At 40.0% G+C, this 24,080-nt stretch overlaps 1 pseudogene; it reads left to right on the forward strand.

Annotated features, from left to right (window-relative positions):
• Positions 1-14,049: 14,049 nt before the first annotated feature.
• Positions 14,050-17,396, forward strand: LOC122667005 (annotated as a pseudogene).
• The last annotated feature ends 6,684 nt before the right edge of the window (positions 17,397-24,080 follow it).

Below are 24,080 nucleotides of genomic sequence, written 5' to 3' on the forward strand. Positions count from 1 at the left end.
CAGCGGAAATGATCAACCCAACTGTAGATCATCAAATAGGCAGGCAATAACCAAACATCTTCAATACTCTTCATCTCCCCCTCACGGAAAACTCAACCCAATAATGAAGGATACCCAATAGCAATGGTGGAGAAGACTGGTCTTCTATATTTTGCACCAATGTTCCTACAAGTTTTGCTTTCTGCAATGGCTGCAGGTGTATTGTACATAATCCCCCCCCTCACGTGTAGTAGTACACCTGGACAAATAACGGAGATATAAGAAATAGTGCAAAAGTATAATATTCTAGAATTTTTCAAAAGATGCTAAGGGTAATGGAAAAGGAAGAAATGGCAATTTAGAGAATACCACAAACTTCCAAAGTGGTTATGGGTATATGCCAAAGGTATGGTATGGGAGGTGGTGAAGTGAAAAAAAGAGCAATGGGATAGTAAATCACAGAGAAAAACAATGCAACCTATAAATTGTCAACCATCTTCAAACGATCAAACAAACTCCTTAGATGAAAACTCCTGCAAGGGAGAGACACCAAACTCCAATATTCAAATCTGATAAGTAAACAGATCTGATTTGAAGTAAAGAAAGACTCCAAACTTCAAGGCTTGATCAATCTTCAAACACGGAAGAACCAATGTGCAAAACTCCAATTTGTAAACTCCCACGTGCTAAATAGAACTGACGAAGATATCTGGGCAAAATTGATGTAATAAACTTCAAAAACTTGGATCAGATCTGAATTGGTGAACAATACTAGGATCAAGCTCTCGAAGTAAGCTGAATTTAAAACAGTAGAGAAAACTTCACACAACTGAATAGGTTCGTAGTTGCAACCAATAACTATGGAACACACTGTTGTAATCCCAAATAAACTGATCTCCAGGGTAGTAGATTCGAGTCTTCAACAATGAAGAAATTCGATCTTCAACAGTAGGATACTCGGTCTCAAGAATAAGGCAGCAGTAGTCCTCATAAAGGCAGCAGTAACATGTCAACCAATTATGTTTATAGAAGCCAATCAATAGAACCAACAAGGTATGTAGTAAAGCTCAATAGAACCACCAAGTATAAGATAAATAACCCAACAAATCCATAGGTAGTTGAAGTAGCCAGCCACATAGGAACCAGTAAAAGAATAGGTTGATAGTTGGAGAAATCGAGCCATAAGAGTATAGTGTTTTGGGAAGCAACAATGCCCTGTTCATTCACATGTGATTACGACCCCTTCTCTACAGTTTCAGTACACGCCCCTTGTCAACAACCGCTGGATCTTCTGGCCCTACCAATGCCTCTGGCCCTCAATTTCTAACCCCACTTGCAATCGATTTTTTTGGGCAAGCGTCAACACCATGCCTAAGCTTTGAACATCCCATGCAGTATAACGGCTTGCGCTGAAACACCACTTTCTGGAAAAATCATGAATCTCCACACCCAATTGAAACATGATCCGGTTGTTCTACACGCAAGTCCACTTCCACACAAGCCCTGGCAGCAACCGTTCGGGTACACCCCATCGTAGCCCCGTCAATTTTCAAAACCTTCCCAACCATTCTTGCTATCGGACAGAAGAAATTACCCTGGTACAAATTAATAGGACGACCGGGGAACAAAACCAAATAGGGTCCACCAGCGATTCTAACCCCATCTTGAAGGATTGAAACCATTTAAAAAATATGAAAGAGAAACCATTAATAAAAACTTGTTCCTTGAGCCAAACTCTAATGTAATCCGAGTGGTACAAGAAGAGAAAGAGTAGGTGCCTTGGATTAAGTGGCGTGATAACGACATCCACCGCAAGATGGAATTTAGCCTAGAGAAACCTTTTAATATCAGAGATTGAAGGACGACCATACAAACACTTCGCAATCAATGCCGACTAGAACGACACTTCAGATCTAGCAATCTCTTCAGCAGGGAAGAAAATTGCAGGAGCGCTAAGGTGAGTACAGGGCAACTTGACATCCATGCTTGGAGTCTTGAAGGAAGCAAATTGCGAGACCACAACCGCAAAGGACCATGGAGCCCCATTACTCTAGCCAACCAAGTGCATACCAACATCGCTAGAACCTACCCCTACCGCCGGCGACGATCGATCAGGGGGAAGATCCTCCCTGTCCCAAGGAGGATCGGGCATCACAACCCTAACAGAAAACTTTCTAACATGCACCTGCAAAGCCCCCTTCTGCTAACATGCACCTTTCAAACCCGTGACTCTATCCTGTATTGGATAGTTTTTTTTTGTGGTAAAAGGAAACTCAACTTTGTGTAATTTTGTTAAATAAAATAATAAATGGGTAGTTTGGTAAAAGGAAGCCGAATAATGTAATCTTGTAATTTTCCCAAAAATAAGGGAAATTTTCAAATATTCAGGAATAGTAGATGACCTTAGGATCGTGGGCGTGTGGGGTATACCCGTGGTGTAGAAAAACTTTCTCCCATTCACGAAGTAAAAATTGTACAAATCTTATCCCAATGAAAGTCCTTGTGTATTTCAGTAATGTGAAAGAGTTTTCTGTTCGGGAATGTGGTCAATGAGAATGCGTGCAGAAGCATCAATACTCAATAGGGTGAGATTTCTGCCTTTCACGGGACAGGGCCGTCATTTTGCCGAACCATGTGTGTTTGGGCACAGGAGCCACGCTACCGGACAAAATCAAGTAATGAAGAAGTCGGGAAGATAATCAAGTAATAGTTAAAGCTTCAATGGATTGATTCTAATGGAAGATTAAGGAGTTAACAGCAAGGAGGAAGAAGAAGGGAAGAAGAGAAGAAGAAGAAGAAAAGAGAAGAAGAGTTGGGCGAGAATCGGTTGTGTGTTGAGAATCCATATTACTTCATTAATAAACTCTTTTAAATTATACAGGCCTCCCTAGGGAGGTAAAAGGAAATAAAATAAGAACAAGAAAAATACAACTTAGTCATGTCTTCTAACAGGACAATGACAGAACTACCCTTATGTAAGATATTCTAACAACTCTAACACTCCCCCTCAAGCTGGAGAATAAATTTCATACATTCCTAGCTTGCACAATAGGGTACTAAATAGACTAGGAGTGAGACCCTTGGTGAAGATATCTGCTACTTGATCACCTGCCTTCACAAAGGGAGTACAAATGCACCCAGAATCTAGCTTCTCTTTAATGAAGTGACGATCAACCTCAATATGCTTGGTTTGATCATGTTGAACCGGATTATGGGCAATGCTTATGGCAGCTTTGTTGTCACAATAAAGTCTCATTGGCCCTTCAGTTGTAAAGCTCAAGTCTTGAAGAAGCCTCTTCAGCCACATAAGCTCACACACTCCATGAGCCATGACTCTAAACTCGGCCTCTGCACTGGATCTAGCTACAACTAGTTGTTTCTTGCTCCTCCAGGTAACTAGATTACCACCCACAAAGGTGCAGTATCCAGAAGTGGATCTCCTATCAGAGACTGAACCAGCCCAATCAGCATCTGTGTAGCCTTCAATCTGCAAATCGTCATGCCTGGCAAATAGAAGACCTTTTCCTAGACAGGATTTCAAATATCTAATGATGCGATACACTGCATCCACATGTCCACTCTTGGGAGCATACATGAACTGACTCACCACCCCAACTGCATAGGAGATGTCTGGTCGAGTTAAGGAGAGATAGATTAGTTTCCCAACTAATCTTTGGTACTTACTTGCATCTATAAGAGAAGAGCCACATTCATCACCAAGTTTATGATTCGGATCAATGGGGGAAGTGGCTGGTTTGCACCCCATCATCCCTGTCTCTTTCAAAAGATCCAAGACAAATTTCCTTTGGCAAATGTGGATTCCTTTCCTTGATCTAGATACTTCAATCCTCAAGAAGTATTTCAAGAGTCCAAGGTCTTTGATCTCAAACTGTTTAGCCAGATAAGACTTCAATCTGTTTATCTCAGCAACATCATTCCCAGTTACCACGATGTCATCAACATAGACAATGAGAGTTGTAACTGTACCATTACTCCTCCTGATAAACAAGGTGTGATCAGCTTGACTCTGATAATACCCTTTCTTTAGAATGGCTTGTCTAAATCTCTCAAACCAGACCTTAGGGGACTGCTTGAGGCCATAGAGAGCTTTCTTCAAGAGACACACTTTCCCTTCAGCTGAGGGACACTTAAGACCAGGTGGAGGCTGCATGTACACTTCTTCTGCTATGTCTCCATGAAGAAATGCATTCTTCACATCCAATTGGTACATTGGCCAATCTTTATTGGCTGCCACTGAAAGAAGAACCCTGATTGAGTTATGCTTGGCTACAGGGGCAAAAGTCTCCTTGTAGTCAATGCCATACACCTGACTATACCCTTTTGCAACCAGCCTAGCTTGTACCTTTCCACTATACCATCGGATCTATATTTGATTGTATAGACCCATCTGCATCCAATTGGAGTTCTCTACCTAGGAAGATCAACTAGTGTCTAAATATTGTTCTTCTCTAGAGCCACCATTTCCTCGGTCATTGCTTGCATCCATTTTGGATCGGATAAGGCCTCTGTGACATTTTTGGGAATGGAAGAAGACTCTAGAGCAGTGGAAAAAGCAATACCTGTAGGAGAAATGGAGTCATATGAAACAAACTGGGCTATGGGGTTAGTACAGGCTCTCTTCCCTTTTCTCACAGCAATGGGAAGATCTAATTCATAAGGAGGGGAATTACCTGACTGAGGAGGATGAGACTGAGGATGTGGATCCAAAGAGGGGTTTTGGCAGGGTTGCTTATACTATGGTTGCTTCCCTTTTTCCTTCAACAAGCATTTACCCCTTGTGAATACACCATCTTCTTTGAATCTTATTCCCTTGTATTCTTTTTTTCTGCTAGCATCACCATCACTACTAGCATCAATATCAACAACACCATCAGCATCATCAACAACATCCACTTCTTTGTACTTTCCAATATCAAATAGGAATGGGGAAGTGGAGGTAGGCAAAGGAGATAGAAAGGGAATGACATCAGCATTCTGTTCACTGTTAGTACTCTCCCCCTGAACAGAATGTTGGGGGGAAGAAAAAACAAGGGATGGACTCAAAGAAGGTGACATCTTTGGAGAGAAGTCGCCTTCGGGAAGGAGGATGGTAGCACTTATACCCTTTGGTTGAATCAGAGTAGCCCAAGAAGATGCACTTGAGAGCTTTGGGATCAAGCTTGGTACGGGCTGATTTGTTGACATGAACATAACAAACGCAACCAAAGACTTGTGGAGTGAAGGAGAAAACTGAGGATTGAGGAGAAAGAAGAGCTAGGGGGGACTTGGAGCCAAGGAGTGGAGTGGGCGTCCGATTAATAAGAAAGGCAGCGGTAAGAAGTGCATCAGACCAGAAGGTCTTAGGCACATGCATACCAAAGAGAAGACCTCTGATGACTTCCAGCAAATGGCGATTTTTGCGCTCAGCCACCCCATTTTGTTGTGGGGTGTCAACACAAGCCATTGATGGATGATGCCATTATCGGTAAAGAACTGTTGGAGCCCCCCATACATGTACTCACCCCCCTTATCAGACCTAACAAGTTGGATTCGAGTACCAAACTGAGTACGGATAAGTTGATAAAAATCCTTAAAAGCATCACAAATATCGCTCTTTTGTTTCAACAAAACAGTCCAAGTAGATCGAGAATAGCCATCCACAAATGAAACGAAGTAACGAAATCCAAACAAAGAAGTAGTAGGGGAAGGCCCCCAAACATCAGTATGAACAAGAGCAAAAGGTGCAGTAGATCTATTACCACGATAAGGGTAAGAAGTACGACAATGTTTAGCAAAAATACAAGATTCACACTGAAAAACATAAGATGAAGGGAAAGAAGTAAACAAGTGGGGTAACTGTCTCCTCATAACAACAAAAGAGGGATGACCCAAACGGTGATCCCAAAGCATAACAGACTCCAAAGTACTACGGTCACTCCGACCACAAACATAGGCTACAACAGTAGATTGAGCAGGTAACCGTGGCTCAAGAAGGTAGAGTCCTCCTTTCTCAGTCCCATTGCCAATAACCCTCTTTGTCTCCAAATCCTGAAATACACAATAGGAAGGAAGGAAAGTGATACAACAATGTGAGGATTTGGTGAGATCATGGTTCAAAATCTCGCGATATTTCGTATATCTCGAGCTTACCGAGATGCGAAATCAGGTCAAAATGAAAAAATACCATATTTCGTCGATATCTCGACGATATCTCGATATCTTACGAGATATCGACGAAATATGGTATTTTAGCTTAAAGTGTCACGTGAAGGGGGTTTTAATACAATATTTCGTAGATTTCGGTCCATATTTCGACCGAGAGCTGCATTTGCCAAGGAATTTCAGTCTTTTGCCTATTCTTCCACTCTTCCAAGCTCTCATCCAACACTTCAGCCATTGTTCAAGCACATTGTTGTCGGATTTTCGCCGGTAAACTCATCGGAGGGTCATCTAAGCTCATCATCCAAGCCTTTTTCCACTATTTAAGGTAAATTCTATTTCTCTAAAACTATTTTTTTGAAAAGACTATGTACAAATTTTGTTGGATGGTGATGATATTAATATATGTTAGACACCGGAGGCCGATCTATAGCCTCACGGTGTCGAAATTTTTTTTTAATTTTCTGGTTTTAAAAATTCATTTTCCTATAATTAAAATAGGAAATAATTAGGGGTAATATGACTTAGATGGCAATGAATTAAATATATGTTAGACACCAATGGCCGATCTACGGCTTCACGGTGTCGGATTTATTTTTATGCTCTTAAATAATTATTTTAATTTTCAGAAATTAAGAAAAATATATAAAAAATAAAAAAAAAACCAGAAATAAATAAGGAAAAATATGAGTTTTAAGTTTAAAAAATAATGAAAAAATATGAAAGTTATTTCTATATGTTTTGAAATGCATTACATGTATATTATGTTTACTAATTTTTGGTTTTGTTGTGTTAGGTCAATACTTATATTAACATTATATATAAAAAATTGGTTTTAATTATGTGAAAAATATAAGGGTTAGGGGAAAAATATTAAATAACTATACAAGTGTATTGGTAATCTAAAAGTGTCAATTGAAGTGCATCTACATTAAGTTTTTTAATTATTTGTGTTACTTACATTGCAGTAAACAAGTATCATTATGGCGGATCGTGATAGACGTGCGAAGGGCAAGCAAAAGGTGGGGGAAAGTAGTCAACAAAGGGGGCAGAGGAACAAAGAGAACAGAGGGAACAAGAGAGACCACAACCAAGATAAGGGTGACATTGCATGGTTACACGGCACTCTCATTGATGGGGATAAGAGAAAATCTATATGTAACTATTATCACATGCAATTTATGGGAGATGGATCCAGTAGACTTAAACAACATCTGACTGGAGGATCTAAAGATGTTGTAGGTTGTCATATGGTCCCTACTGAAGTAGCCAGGGAGATTGGTGATAGTTTGCGGGGAAAGAAGAAGAGGAAGGCTGACAAGCAAAGGATAAGAGAACAACTTGAGGATACAGTGAGGAGTTTGATGGGAGGAAGAATACAATACAATGATGATGATGATGATGACTCTTCTGATGATGATGATGAGGACATTGCAGTAGCTGATGACATACAAACAGCAGAGGAGGCTAGGGATTTTAGGCGGACTGTTTCAAGGAGTAGAGTAAGTTTTCAAGATGATCAGCAGAGACAAAGAGTAGGGGGTAGTGGAGGAGCTGGCAGTTCTGGAGGTCCTAGATCTTTGAATCCTTTTAGAAGATCACAAAGTGTGAGGGCAGCCCCAACACTTCTACCAGTACCAGTACCACCATCAACATCTGATCCTAAATTGCATAAGAAGAAAGGAAGCAGTCAACCCAGAATCAAAGGAGCATGGAAGGGGATGAAGGGATTGGTTAAAGAATCAATAGCTAAGTAGATGCTATACCATACCATCCCAACAAACACTGCAAAAGACCCCCATTATGATACCATGATAGATACCATTGCAGAGGTTGGCCCAGAATTCAAGGGCCCCACCCCATATGAGGTAATGAATGTTTATCTACCTCAACAAAAGAGTGAGATTGATGAGTACATTAGTGAGATGAGGAATATGTGGGAGACATATGGGGTGACTATAATGGCAGATGGATGGACTGGGCCTATAAGAAAGTCCATCATCAATTTCATGGTTTATTGTGATGGGAGGACAGTGTTCCTCAAATCTGTGGATGCATCCAAAGAGATAAAGGATGCAAAATATATTTACAGATTGTTAAAGGAAGTAGTGGAAAAAGATGTGGGTATTGAGAATGTTGTCCAGGATTGTAACTGACAATGGAAGTAACTTCAAGCTGGCCGGTGAGAAGATGATGAACAATAGTAAGTACCGGCTCTTCTGGACTCCTTGTGCAGCCCATTGCATTGACTTAATGCTAAAAGATATGGGAAAGTTAAAGTTGGTGAAGACTGTGGTTGAAAGTGCAAGACAAGTCACCAACTTTGTATACAACCACTCCTATGCACTCAATCTATTGAGGAAAAAATGTGGGGGTAACTTGGTTAGGCCTGGCATCACAAGATTTGCCACCAACTATATTGCCCTAAAAAACATTGAGACAAAGAAGGCCGGGCTGAGAAGCATGTTTGCATCTGAGGAGTGGTTTGAATGGAAGGGTTCCAAGACTGCAGATGGGAGGGAAGCACAAGCAACGATGTCATCTGAGGACTTCTGGACCAAACTAAGCAAAGTGGTGAAAGTTTTGGAGCCAGTAGTTAAAGTTCTACATGTTGCTGACTCCGCTCTGAAGGGCCCAACTATGCCAGTCCTATATGCTGCAATAGACTTGATGAAAGATAATGTCTATAGTGTGGCTCCTCGCAGTAGCAAACACTTCTTAGATATCATAAATGCTCATTGGGAGAATCAACTTATGCATCCACCGCATAAGGTGGTGAGTAAATTTGTTTTATGTTTACTAATTCATAGTATTATTATTTACTAATTACCTATGCATTTGACAATACCTCTATTCTATATGTCATATTTCAGCATACTACTTGAACCCTAAGTATCAATATAACAATAAGCTTGGGTTGGAAACTCAACTTATTGATGCTGTGAAACAAGTAGTGAAGAAGTTAGAGCCAGATGGTGCACTACAAGCAATTTGCAACAATGAGGTGAGTTCATTTGGAAACTCAACTTATTGATGCTTTCAAATAAGTAGTGAAGAAGTACTTACTAATTTTCCACGTGGGTGTAGATCAAGGTATTTAGGGATGCATTGGGAAGTTTTGGGGCGAGGCTGCGATCTGAGGCGAGCACGTGGTAATGCTGGTAATTCTTTTAAGTTTTAAATTACATATGTATTGAAATTTGAAAGTTGAAACAACATTTGACACATGTCTTTTTTGTTGTAAACTTGTAATGCAGCTGAATGGTGGGTGTTGCATGGGGAATCGACTGAAAACTTAAGAAGAATAGCAATTAAAGTCCTTGCCCAAACATGTTCTGCATCTGGTTGTGAGAGGAACTGGAGTGCCTTTGCACTCATCCACTCCAAGAGGCGCAATAGATTAAGGTCTCAACGTTTATTTGACATGGTGTATGTGCACTACAACTTGAGGCTGAAACTGCAACACATACGCATGGGACATGAGGGACAAAGGGTCACCATTGATCTAGCTGACATCTTTCAAGTTGACTCAGACGATGAGGACCCTATTGTGGATTGGGTGAGGGATAGAGGTGAGCCAGTGTTGGATGAGGAGGGAGGTAGGCCTGACCCCATGATAGCTTCTGAGATTGGTGCTGATGTGGACGAGTATATGGATGACGAGGGTCAGATACATGTAAGGGAAGCCTTACCCATACCATTCCAGCCCACTGGTGGCAATGTTGCTGATGATGAAGACTGGTCTAAGTCCTCAAATTATGATGATGGTGATGCTGGTGGTGGTGTTGGTGATGCTGGTGGTGGTGATGGTGATGCTAGTGGTGGTAATGCTGGTGGTGGTGATGTTGGTGGTGGTGATGCTGGTGAAGAATTTGACGGCATGCGAGAGCGTTATGTAGTAGGCCAGGAGGCCCAGGATACGACACTTGTAGAGCCACTCCGATTCACTGGAGAGACACAGTTTGATCATGCCACACAAGATACGGACCACGGAGCACGTGCCCCCGCACCCCCACCCTCAAGAGGCCCCCTACATACATACAACAGGAAGCGTAGGGGTCGACAAACACAATTGCAACCTGATCACATGGACATTGATAACCTATCTAGCTCTGTTGGTGGTTTGAGTATGGGTGATAGGGAGGGAGGACCGACTGGACATTGGCGTGCCCCATCTTTTGACGCACTTACCACTCCATTGGCATCGGATTATGGTGCATCACAACCTTACGGTGGATATGGATATGGATCATCATCATATGGGCAGTTTAGTGGGGTAGGGGACTATGACTACTAGTCCCAGTCCCAGGGACATACTGGATCATCTTTTGTAGATAACATCTTTGCATACCCTAGCGGACCTAGCTACCAACCTCACTAGCCATACATGCAGCCAATGCCATCTCCTCTTGCGCCGGCGCCAACATCATATCACAGTGGATCTTCTTCTTCACGGACTGGATCGATTGGTAACCCTAGCTTATATCCTAGGGTAGGTTACCTACAGTATGTTGATGATTCCATTTACGTGACACTTGTGGATGACTACACTCGTTTCTTCTCCGATTCTATACCGTGGTCCACATATGTCCTTCAAATAGAGAGCAATGGACGTCGACTCCAGCGAGGCATGAGTGGGATTGATCCAGGGAGGCACAGCAACTACTATTAGCAGTTTAGCACTTGTAATTTGTAACTTAAGTTGTGATTTCATTGATCTATGAACTTGTGAGTTGTGACTTGCGAGTTGCGAGTCTTGTGACTTACTAACTTTGACACTTAGTGTATTGCCTTTAAGGCTTTAAGCGAGTTATTGAATATTATGGAGTTTATGAGAATCATGCTACTCATCAATGTGTATTGGCTTTAACTTGATATGTGATGAAGTTAAATACTATTATTAAATATTAACTGCCTAATCTATGTGTATTTAACTATTTATACATTAGGGTCGGCGATAGTATGTCAATCAAGGGTGCAAGCCCAAAACACCAATTTGAATTCACATTTTTACAATTTTATGGTTTAAATGTGTTTATTAAGCTTAAATAAGGCTATCCATGAAGTTTCAGGCCTAGATATGGCCAAATACCCCCCGAGATGGACCCCCGAAATATTGCAGAAAAAATGCAATATTTCGGTCATATATCGCGATATTTCGGGTATCTCGGATATCTCGGTAGGCCCGAGATATCGCGAAATATTAAACCTTGGGTGAGATGACTCACAGATAATAGGTTAGTAGCAAAATTAGGAACATGAAGGACAGACTCAAGGGAAATAGAAGGAGTAACTCGCACATTACCCGTACCAGAGACAAAAGAAAGGGAACCATCAGCAACCCTTACCTTGTCCTGGCCAGAGCAAATGGAGTAGGAATCAAAGTACTGTGACATACCAGTCATGTGATTAGAGGCTCCAGAGTCAATGATCCAGGTAGGTGTAGTAGGAGGAGCAGATGAGACTTGTAGAGCTGAGGCAAAAGTAGTAGAGCCTCCAGAGGTAGAACTAGTAGCGGACCCTCCAAGGTGAGACATTAGCCGACGAAAGGCTGCAATATCATCCTGTGAGAGGGAATCAGGAGCTGGCTGGGATCCAGGTGGGTCAGACTTAGATGTCACAGAGTAAACCCGAGCTCCCCCTCGCTTTCCTCCACGGGCACTAGATGAACCACCACGCATACCAGGGGGCTGTCCATGTAGATCCCAGCACCTGTCCTTGGTGTATCCAAGCTTGCCACAATGATCACATTTGAATCGCTCACGGTGATCTCCACGAGGTGGCCCTTGGCCTTTCCCCCCACTTTTCCAGTCTCTATGGGAACTAGAAACAAGAGCAGATCTCTCTATGGATGGTGCAACATCCATAGTGGTTCTCCTGGTTTCCTCACTTTGCAAGTAGCTGTACACTTCATCCAAAGATGGAAAGGGAGATCTGCCTAAGATTTGCAGGCGAAGAGGTTCATACTCTGGGTTAAGACCACCGAGCAAAATAAGGATCCTTTCCTTTTCTTGGCTCCTGTAGACCTTTGCCTGATCATCAGAATTAGACAAACTGAAGGTTGTTATACTGATCATATTCCTCCCACAAACTAATAATAGAGTTGTAGTACTCTAAGATACTCCTATCACCCTGCTTCATATGGATGATCTTTTGGAGGATTTGATACACCTTTGTTGCATCTTCAACTCTGTTAAAAACTTTGGAGACACTATCTCAGATATCTTTCGCAGTTTCCTTACTCATAAACCTCCTACCTATCTCAGGTTTCATGGAGAATATCAGCCAAGTCATAATAGTGGAGTTCTCAGTCTCTCACTTTAGATAACCTGGATCAGTTATAGTAGGAGCTGTGATAGACCCAGTAATGTATCCCAACTTTCCCCTACTGCGTAGGGACAACTTCACAGACCGGGAGCAATCCAAGTAGTTGGTATTATCCAACTTCACAACAGAGATTTGGTTGTTTGGATTATCAAAGGAAGCCATGGATGGGAACCCACAACTCAGGCTGTCTGCTGTAGTAGGTCCACTGACTTCAGAATCTTGTCCAGACACAGTAGACATAATAGGCAAACACTTCAACAATCAACACAGTGTTTCTGCTCAAGGGGGAAGTATACTCAACCCAAACAAAGAAGGCAAACCAATACACAAATAATGCTAAATCAACCAAATCACTAGGCTGAGACCACGCCTAGAAAACAACAGGCATACAGAGAGCAAAAAGCAAGCATAACTCAGACCAAATCCTTCTAACAGCCAGGGAACTTCAGTTCATAACATCCAACAAGTGTACCATGATGCACACAGTCCATTCTCAGCAACAAACAAGCACCCGATGCAGTAAGCTTCAAAAAAAGGCAAACAAGAAGCAGAAACAGAGCTGCTAATACCTGTACAGCAGCAAAAAAAGGCAGCAGCAGTCTTCCAATCTTCCACCTTCAAGAACAAGCTCTTAGGGCTTCAAAACAACACTCCCATACGACTTGAATGAATCAAGTTCCAAGGCAAACCAATCTGCCAAAGGCAGAAACAAACTTGAAATAGCCCACTGCTGGCGGAAAAACTGAGTTTGCTTCCAATGCTTCACAACAGTTGGGAGCTAAATACCCTTCCTCTCAACAACCAAGAGGTTGGGGGTCTGAAACAGCTTCCCTAGGCGATTCAAAAGCATTAGGTCTCACTCCAAGAGATGGAGGGAAGAAGGAGAACCAAGGGAAATGCTTCACAGGCTGGCGGTAGCTAGGCAGGCATCTTCCAAAGCTTCAAAACACTTCAGCAGCTCTTAAAACTCCCTCCATATGGACTTGGTTTGAAGAATACTACTACCAAGATTGTAGGAAGTATAGTATCTCACATATACAGCCTCTAATGGAACCCCCTTTACATTTATAGGGTTCCAAAGAGAGGAGAAGACAACCACTGAGCTGAGCTGACTCTCAAACCAGAGATGCTAGCTCTGATACCGAGTTAAAGCTTCAATGGATCGATTCTAATGGAAGATTAAGGAGTTAACAGCAAGGAGGAAGAAGAAGGGAAGAAGGGAAGAAGAGAAGAAGAGTTGGGAGAGAATCGGTGGTTTGTTGACAGATTCTCAACACACATGTTACTTCATTAATAAACTCTTCTAAATTACACAGGCCTCCCTAGCGATGTAAAAGGAAATAAAACAAGAACAAGAAAAATACAACTTAGTCATGTCTTCTAATAGGACAATGACAGAACTACCCTTATACAAGATATTCTAACAACTCTAACAGTAATTCCTCCCCACCCCCGGTTCATCCCAGCTCAACGCCCTTTCGTCGTCGTTATCATTTCTCGCTCTCTCATTATAGTGAAGAGTTCAACTTCTTTGCGTGTCTCAAAACTGAAAAAGTGCAAAACTTTCTGAGGCTTGCGGAAATATTGTATCCACTGCCACTAAAATCGTTGCTTTCACGATTCAAAACAAAGTTCTAAATTCTTAACCTTAGAAAGCAAGGTAGCAACCGATCCTTTTGCTTCGTGGCATGAGAGCTTTTAAGCGAATAACGAACTTTGCTTCCTTCAGCCCATATGCTCCCCCAATTTCTCTTCGTCTACTGTTCCCCTCCTTAAATTTCTCATCAGATCAAACAAACAATCCTTCAGACTCAAAACCCAATGAAAATCTCATTCTCCAAGTTCCATTTCCACCTGTTTCATTTAATACTGCTTTCAAGAATGCCCACCAACTCTTACAGAAGAAGATCCCACCTTCAAAAGTCGATTTCTATGCGTCTTTGTTCTGCATACTAATAGAGACTTACTTGACCTGCCGTAGATTTACAGAAGCATCAGAAGCATTTGTTTCAATGAGAAATAATGGGCTCAATCCAGAATTACACGCATGGAATCGACTGCTATTCAAATTCAATAGTTCTGGTTTGATTTCTCAGGTATGGGTTGTGTATTCAGAAATGCTATCTTGTGGGGTATTTCCGAATGTTTTCACTTACAACTTATTACTGCACTGTTTATGCAAAGTGGGTAGGTTCAGGATGGCTTTAGATTTGCTTAGAACCGCAGCAGACGTTGACAATGTTAGCTTTAATACTGTCATCTGGGGGCTCTGCAATGAAGGAAATGTGGAACAGGCTGTTGGGTTGTTGTCAGAAATGATGAAGAAGTGTATTGAGATTGATTCTTCTACTTGTAATATCTTGGTCAAGGGGTTTTGCCAAATTGGTCCATTAAGCAATGCAGAATTGCTGATGAATGACTTTCATAATGCGTGTATTGATCGAGATATTGAATGTTTTAACACATTGATTGACGGTTACTGTAAAAATGGAGACATTAGTAGAGCTCTCGGGTTGATGGAGACTATGAGAAGGGAGGGTATCTGGCCAGACATTGTTACTTATAACACATTAATCAATGGTTTTTCTGCCACTGGGGATTTTGTTGAGGCAAAAAATCTCATGAATAAAATTTTTGGTTGTAGGAATGTTCGATTTTTAGAAAATGATACTGTTCATCAGGATCATAGAACAACAGAGGATAATGATGTAGATGGCTCAGGTTTGGAGCCAAACCTTATTACATACACCACACTTATCAGTGGATACTGTAAGCAGGAAGGGCTTGAGGAAGCACTTACTTTGTATGAGGAGATGGTTAAGAGTGGTTTCATGCCGGATGTAATTACTTACAGTTCCATTCTATATGGCCTTTGCAAAAGTGAGAGGCTTGCTGAAGGCATGGTACTATTAATGGAGATGGAAGAGATGGGTGTGACTCCTAATCATATCTCTTATTCTATTCTAATTAATTCCTTCTTTAAAGCTGGGAATGCTATTGAAGTTTTCCTCCTGTGGAAATAAATGTTGGTTCGGGGAATTGTCTTTGATTTGGTAGTGTGTAATACTTTGACGGATGGACTTTTCAAGGTTGGAAAGGTTGATGAGGCAGAGAATGTATTCCAATTGCTGTTCGAGCTCAATCTTGTCCCAAATTATATCAGCTATTCTGTGTTGATTGATGGACGTTGCAGGGCAGGTGACATGAAGGGTGCTGAATCTGCAGTCCAAGAAATGGAGAAGAAAAACATTTCTCCAAATGTTATTATATATTCGTCTATTATTAATGGCTACTCTAAAAGGGGAATGCTTGATGAAGCTGTTGATGTTTTGACGAAGATGGTGGATCGAAAGGTCTTGCCAAATGTTTTCACTTATGGTACATTGATTGATGGCCACATTAGGGTGGGTAGACAGGAAATGGCATTAAACCTTTATGAGGAAATGACAAGTAGAGGTTTGGAAGCAAAAAATTTCATACTTGAGGCTTTCTTAAATAGCTTTATGAAAGAAGGACGCCTGGAGGAAGCAGAGACGTTTAAAGATATGATGCAGAGGGGTTTATCACCTGACTGTGTTAACTACACTTCACTAATGGATGGCTTATTTAAGGCAGGATAGGAGTCTGCTGCGCTTAAAATTGCCCAAGAAATGACTGAAAAACATCAAGGGTTTGATATCGTGGCGTTCAATGTCTTCATCAATGGTCTGTTGAGGCTTGGCAAATCTGCAGAAGCACAATCAATTTATACAGGAATAAGACAGATGGGCTTAGCTCCTGACCGTGCTACATTCAACATCATGATCAATGCATACTGCAAAGAGGGAAACTTCAAGAATGCTCTCCAACTCTTGAATGAAATGAAGAGTTATGGGTTAGTGCCCTATTCAACCACTTGTAACAACCTAGTAAGAGAGTTCTGCAAGGCCGGTGAAATGCAGACAGCAATGGATTTGTTGAATGAATTGGTGATTTCAGGATTTTCCCCAGATGCAGTTACTCATAGATTATTGCTTAGTGCATGTTCTAAGAGTAATATTGCGTCATTTTTTCAAATGCATGAATTGCTCATAGCTGTGGGACTTGCACCTAATCGTACTGTTTATAACACATTCCTCACTATCTTAGGTAATCTAGGGATGACAAGGAAAGCTAGTTTTGTACTATCAGATATGATATCAAGGGGAATTGCTGCAGATACTACTACATATAATGCTCTTATACATGGATATTGCAAAAGTAGCCATCTGGAGAGAGCGCTTACTATGTATTCTGAAATGTTTGGTTGAGGGAATTTCTCCAGCTGTGGCCACCTGCAGCACGCTTTTGCAGGGGCTTTCTACTGGTGGTTTGATGGTAGAGGCTGATGAACTAGTTGATGAGATGAAGACAAGAGGCTTGGTGCCCGATGCATCTACATATGACATTTTGGTTTCAGGCCACGGGAATAAAGGAAATAAGAAGAAATCTATTATGCTGTACTGTGAGATGGTATCAAAGGGATTCATTCCCAAAACTGGTACCTACAATGTACTTATTAGTGATTTTGCAAAGGTGGGGAAGATGGATCAAGCTAGAGAGCTTCTGAATGAGATACAAATAAGGGGGATATCACCTAATTCTTCAACTTATGATATACTAATCAGTGGATTCTGCAAACTAGCTGGTCAAGTTGAATTGTCAAATCTAAGAGTATCATATCATGCTGAAGCAAACATGCTTTTCGAAGTGATGAATGAGAAAGGGTTTATTCCACGTAAAAGTACTCTTATTTTTATCAGTGATACCCTTGCAAGAGTGGGGAAGAAGTGGAAGGCTCGGAGGTTAATAAAAAAACTTTTTAAGAGAATGAAGAGTAAGAGAACAGGTACTCTTTCCAGTGGAAGTGGGGATTCATGATTGGTTGAAAAGCAAAGAGTTTGTAAGAAGTAACGAGAGTTTGAGAGGCTAAGAGTTTGTAAGAAGTAACGAGAGCTTGAGAGGCTTGAAGTCACCGGAGATGGCCAGGATAGGGGCAAAATTGTCAAAAAAAATGTAAATGATGAAGGACACTGCTCCATTGTGACCAAGTGGTCACGGGTTCGAGTCTGGAAACAGCCTCTCTGCAAAAGCAGGGGTAAGGCTACAATCTTCATACATTATGACCCTCCCCAGACTCCTCAATGGCGTGAGCCTTGTGCACTGGATATGCCTTTTTTTTATGAAGGAAGGACACTGTTTTGTGTTGTTTTGTAATACCCATCTTATTTTTAGGTAATTTGGTTAAACCAAAGATTAGATGGGTAATTTGGTAACCAAAATGCAATGTTCAGTAATCTTGTAAGTTTCCTAAGATTTTATGGGTTTGTAGAATACAGCCTGCGTCCATATCAAAGCTCCTATGATCTGTGGGATGGAACTTGACCTTAACATATTAGGATTTTAACTCAAGTACTCTACTGATTGAATTTTGTTTTCCTGTACTTTGATTTGAAATGAATTGGATTACAAAAGCCATTGGATTAGGCTTATGGTGACTGCTTCCATGACTTTATGCAGTTACTGTAATTAAACAGTTAATGTTATGCACAGTGCCCAAAAGGGCAGTCTAGAGCATCTTGTCTGTCATCACACTATCTACTACAATGACTTCCATATTAATCCTGCTGTATTCCCGATGAAGGTCGTCTCATTTCGAGCTTTGCACAGCGACCATGATGCAGAGAAAGAAATTTTTGCATAGTGTTTTCTTATGCTTAATCCCCATTGCTGCATATTTTCTTTAACCCACTCAACCTGAATATCCCACAGGTGTTGTGATGCCCTGGCTGTATTTTTTGATATTCCAGGCTTCTTACCTGTAATGGCATTTGAAAATCAGATGTTTAATGCTCTCCTGATTGCTGCACATTTTAGACATTTGAGATTATTAGAATTAATCTTTATGCTTTCTGTAAAGAGGTGATGGAGTATAGGACACGTTTGATCATTTACCTATAATGTGACATGTTCTCTTGCAGTTATATGGTCAACAGGATCAGTCGGCTAGAGAGCGGGGCTATTCTTCTTCCGGGAAGGCAAAGTCGTCGCCTAGGGCTGTCCCATACTCTATTTAAGTTGGTAGGTAAATAGGGGAATGGGCAAGAGAGGCAATAGCACTTATTGATCAAGGGTAGATGTGGAACAAACATAAAATGAACACTAGCATCAATTTAGACCCTTCTCTTGGACATTTTTCACCTCAACCCCGTCCCTTTGTCTGTCTGTTCCTCTCTCGGTTTGCACTGGAGTGAATTTTTTTATACTAATTTTGTTGCTCACTTTTTTCCCTGCAGATATTTTGATAATAAAGCATAGAGTATAAATTACTGCTATGATAATAGGGCATAAATTTTCACCAGGACCAATTAGGATATTTTGTTCGGAGAAATCTCTCTCTCTCTCTCTCTACGATTGCAAAAACAGATTCGTGAGGTATCCTCTCTCTCACTTTCTCTTTATCTCTCTTTTGAATGTAGGTCGTCTTTTTTTTTGGATGACTAAAAATTATGTTACGAAGAAGAAAAGAAAGAATATAAAGGCCATCGGGCAAGCAAATAAAAGAAAAACAAAAGCAAGCGTAAGCTAAGGGGGAGCCGACTGCAAGAGGGAAATGGAGAGACCCCAGGAGATAACAATAAATCTGTTCCTTGGGGAACCCCTTAGAACGTGTTTGGTTGCTTACATCTGTAGTTGTTACATCTACAGATTCATGAATCTTGATTTTTTTTACCGTTTGGTTGGCAAAACAGATTTACATCGTAAGATGCATCAAATCTTAAGATGCAGCATTTTACACTAAATATCTGAATCTCAAGATTTCACCTCATGAGGTGAAATCTTGAGATTCAAGAAATTAAACCCTATCATATAAAAAGGCTAACATCTTCAGATGCAAGAAAAAATCGTGATATCAGAGGCATATCGTTGAACAAGGCGAAAGGAGAAGAACGAAGGAGAACGAAGAAGACAAACTGCTCGGAGAAGTTGAAGGAGAACGAAGGAGGGAACTGCTCTGGTGAGTTCATGGCTTACATTGCACAAATATTTATCTCTTCTCTCTCTCTCTCACAGTCTCGCTTTCTTTGTTTTTAGGGTTTCTGGTGTTTGATCGAAGGAGAACGAAGGAGGGAACTTCTCTTGTGTTCTCTGTTTTTAGGGTTTCGATTGTGGAAAGTTCTGAATCAACCTGCAGGAAGAGTTTCTGGTGTTCGATCGGAGATATCAGGTAATTTTTAGGGCGTTTGAATCTGTGTGTGGGATGATCTGTCGCTTCCTCTGCATATGGCCATTTGTGAACCCTCTTTAGATTCTTCCAGCTTCCTCTTCTCTAATTTTTTCTTCTCCTAGTCTGCTCTTCTTCTCGTTCTCTAGTTTATTTTTTCCTTTAATTCTTATTCTGATGCTTGGGTGGCTCATTGGCTTCATTGATGGCAAGCCGGCACTCCTCCCTGAAGCCCTTTCTCTCCCCCATCTCCTACGTGCATTTTTTTTTTATTCTTCTCATCTTCCTTCCCTTCTCTGTTGGTTGAGTTTTTTTTTTTTTTCTTCTCCTTCTGCTGCATTTTTTTTTATTCTTCTCATATTCGTTCCCTTCTCTGTTGGATATCTGTTATTTTTTTTTTCCTTCTCCTTCTGCCTGCATTTTTTTTATTCTTCTCATCTTCCTTCCCTTCTCTGTTGGATATCTTTTTTTTTTGTTTTTTCTTCTCCTTCTTCTGCATTTTTTTTATTCTTCTCATATTCGTTCCTTCTCTGTTGAATATCTGTTTTTTTTTTTCCTTCTCCTTCTGCCTGCATTTTTTTTTATTCTTCTCATCTTCCTTCCCTTCTCTGTTGGATATCTGGCTTTTTTTTATTTTTTCTTCTCCTTCTCTGCCTTCTCTGTCTCAGAGTCCTTCTCTGCTCTCTCATATCTGCTTGTTTGATTCCAACATTGTAATTTAAGAGATTTAAATACATGTGTGAATTACTGAGTAGCATTCTAAGAGGAAATTTGATTGTATAGCTAATGGATGGGGCTGTGCCTATAATGCTTTTGAACCTGTACATTGTGCCTAAACCAGGTCTACCCTTGTTAAAATTTGTTATTTTGTATAGGTAACAGTAATATATTTCATTCATTCTTGAAAAAAAGATTTCAAGCAAAATATGCAGACCTGTTCTTCACTTCCTAGCAACATCAACAGGAAGAAATGAAGTACAATAGGGAGCAAGAAAAAGGAAAATTAAAGTTCTGAACCCACTCCACGCATCTCTTGCTCCCTTCCCTTGGGATATAGAGATATAGAGGTCCATGAAAAAGGAAAATTAAAGAATGGTGGGCAATGGAGCTATGTCAACAATTTTTCTGTTGTTTGTGCCTTCTTGTATTGTTTTGCACTTTCAAATATTAGAGATTTGCTCCTTTGCAGAGACATCATTCTCTAATGGATCATCATGGTCGGTTACAATGAAAATTGATGGAGAGCAATTGCAATGAAAATTTAATTATGTTGTTCATGGATCTTTTCCTTGATCTCATGGTCGGTTACAAGTAAGAGAAATGATAGAACAGCAAAGCCATTTTTTTGTTGATAGAACACCTTCATTTAGAATGCCAAGACAATCTTTAATGATCTCTACATTTGAAGTTTTTGTGGGTATTTCTGACGGGGAGAGAAGCTATATCAGATGCTAATACATTATAAAAAAATATTGATGGGGGACTAAAGCCAGGTACCCAGAAAAAATTAATTCTTGTGGACTAAAGCCAGTCCAGTACCAATGAAATCTTGAGTGAGAGAGAGGGGGGGGGGTGTGGGGGAAGATCCAAATACATGCTCCTTTGTCAGTGCAATTCATTGTTCTATATAAAAATAACTCACAAAATTGATTAATTTGGTAGGAGGAAGAAATTGATTAATGGAGATTTTCTTACTTTCATGGCCGCCAAGAAGCTCTACTGCATGAACAAAATGGGCATGTAGAGTAGTGGTCCATCTCATCCTTGGTGCTCTAGTGCTTCTCTCTCTCTCATCTCTGTTTTTTTTCCCCCTGGAGCAAATGCATATGTTGTATTTTTTTTTTTTTTTTTTTTTATATGTCTACATCCCATAAACAGTCTGCTATTGTACTTGTTGGATCTTTAGCTCAAATTGGTAGAGCACTTGGAACATGAGCATGTTCCAAGGTATGGTGGTTCGAATCCACTAAGATCTTTTTATTCAACTGTTTATAACATATTCAGTTAAGGCAATCATGAGCATTATACAGTGTCTGGGAAGAAGGAAGAGAATGTGAAAAAAATCACATGGCATTGTCGGACCCTATTTTTTTGTTTTATGTACTTGAATTAAGTGACACATAAATGTGCAATAACATGTTTGATTGAATTCTATTTAATTCCTCTATTGTTGGAAAAAATCATTCAACCAAAGCATCATATAATTAAAATTTCATATAATTAATTAAAGGGCAAAGGTTGCATGGAAGGCAGTGTGCACACATAATTAAATTATTAATTAAAAATAATAAAATTTTTAAATACTTATATTCTAATTGTGATTATATTTTATTATTATTAAATAATAAAATAATTAGTATAATTAATTTTATTTCATATTACATTTTATCACATTTTGGGTAGATTCAAGTTTCAGAATCAGGATAACCAAATAATTATTCTAGTAGATTCAGGTTTCAGAATCAGGGTAATCAAACAGTTATTCTGTCAGATTCGTTCATCCACAGATACTTTGATCTATAGATGTTACATCTGAGTCAATGCAGACATCCAGAAATTCACGCAACCAAACGCGTTTTCTATTTGTTTTCGCCACCACAGTCTACTAGTCCTAAGAATTTTGATGTTACCGTACAGCAAAAAAATAATATAATAATACAAGAAAATCTCCATTATCCGTCTTCTTCTTCTTTGTCAGTATAACTACACAATTTCTTACACCTAAGGGTGTCAACCTGTCAGGTTGGTTGGTTTTGATCGAGTTTAATCAGTTTCCACAAATTTAAGGCTTCTTATTATTGTTTTTATCAATTTAGGAAATCGAGCATAGTAGACTAATTGAGTATAAATAGTCTTTAAACAAGTCATAAATGGGCTATAATTAGCGAATCAGGCCACAAACCGTCGCTTTCCAATTGGTAAGAATATTTAATTCATCTTAATCGCACGACCAATGGGCCACTACTTTCTACTAAGAATGATCGATTATCAATCAATCAATGTTTGGGCCGACACACTTAGTAATCGATCAGTCAGGCTATCAATCGATTTGGGTTGCATCCAATGATGCAGGCCAACTTTTAACACCCGTACCTACTTGTACAATCATGCGTCAACACATGTCCTGTTTGCTTCCATTTTAGAGGATGAAGAGGGGCATTTCAAGAAGCAAAAGGATCAGTTGTTGATACCTACCGATAAGTAGAGCTTGCACATAGGTGAAGATGATCCAGTCTCCCCAACCTCAACATCTTGTAATGTAATGTGACATAAGTCATGTGATAGATATCCAACTTACGTGAAGAAGTAAATTCTTAAATTAGGTTCAAGGGATAAAAATGAAGTCACCGGATGACTTGACTACTATTATTATTTTTGGTTCATTTTGGTTGGATGAAAAAATAGTACCACCATAATGAAACGAAGATGAGTATAAATTCTTAATTGTCCATATATTCCACAAAGGTTGGAGTGAATTAAATATGCTACAAACCATGGGCTGACCTAAGTGGATGTTGGAGGTAAAGACGCCTATCGTTGAAAATTTTATAAGCAAATTCTCTAAACATCCATAAAGCTTAGATGGGGACAAGGCTAGTAAAAAATGTCCATATCATTATAAGAGAGCTTTGCGAGGATGGATTGGTAGGATATGATTGGTAGGCTATCCTAATAAGGAAAGATTCACGAAGTCTAATTTTATCCGTGCTGTGTAACGTAGTTTGTCAGACCTAGTGTAGGTTCAAATCCAAAAGATGCTTGCAATGATGCTTCCTACTATATGTAATATGTTCAATTGGATATGCCGGTTGATTTGAATATTTTGAATCATGTGAGGGATTGTTGAAATTTTATATGAATTAAAATATATGGATTTTTTTTTTTTTGTTGAAAAATATATGGTTCTAAATATTAAAGGATTTTGTCTTTTTCTAATAGACACCTAAATGACCAATGGGTGGTGCCTATTAGAAGACATGTTTGAATGGTCAACAAACATATCTTGTGAGAAAAGACTTGGTGTTATGGACATGTCGTTTGGAGACGCCCCTTGTTGGTGCCTCATTTTCTCCTAGATAGATAGATAGAGAGAGAGAGAGAGAGAGAGAGAGAGAGAGAGAGAGGAGGTTTTAGCCCATTATACCAACATTATTGAATACAATCACATTCTCTTTGTTTCGCCTTTTCTCTCTCTATTGTTTATATCCAATTGAGTACAACTCTCCATTAGTGGCCTAGTAAGTGAAGTGCATCACTACTAGATAGCCTCTTTGAGGGAGATGTTTCGATCAGGGACACTCAAATGCAAGGATCTGATCATGGAAAGAGACCATTTTGGATTTGGACTCAGAAACTAAACTTTTGAGTGGAC

Source organism: Telopea speciosissima, chromosome 7, assembly GCF_018873765.1.
Source record: "Telopea speciosissima isolate NSW1024214 ecotype Mountain lineage chromosome 7, Tspe_v1, whole genome shotgun sequence".
NCBI classification, from domain to species: Eukaryota; Viridiplantae; Streptophyta; class Magnoliopsida; order Proteales; family Proteaceae; genus Telopea; species Telopea speciosissima.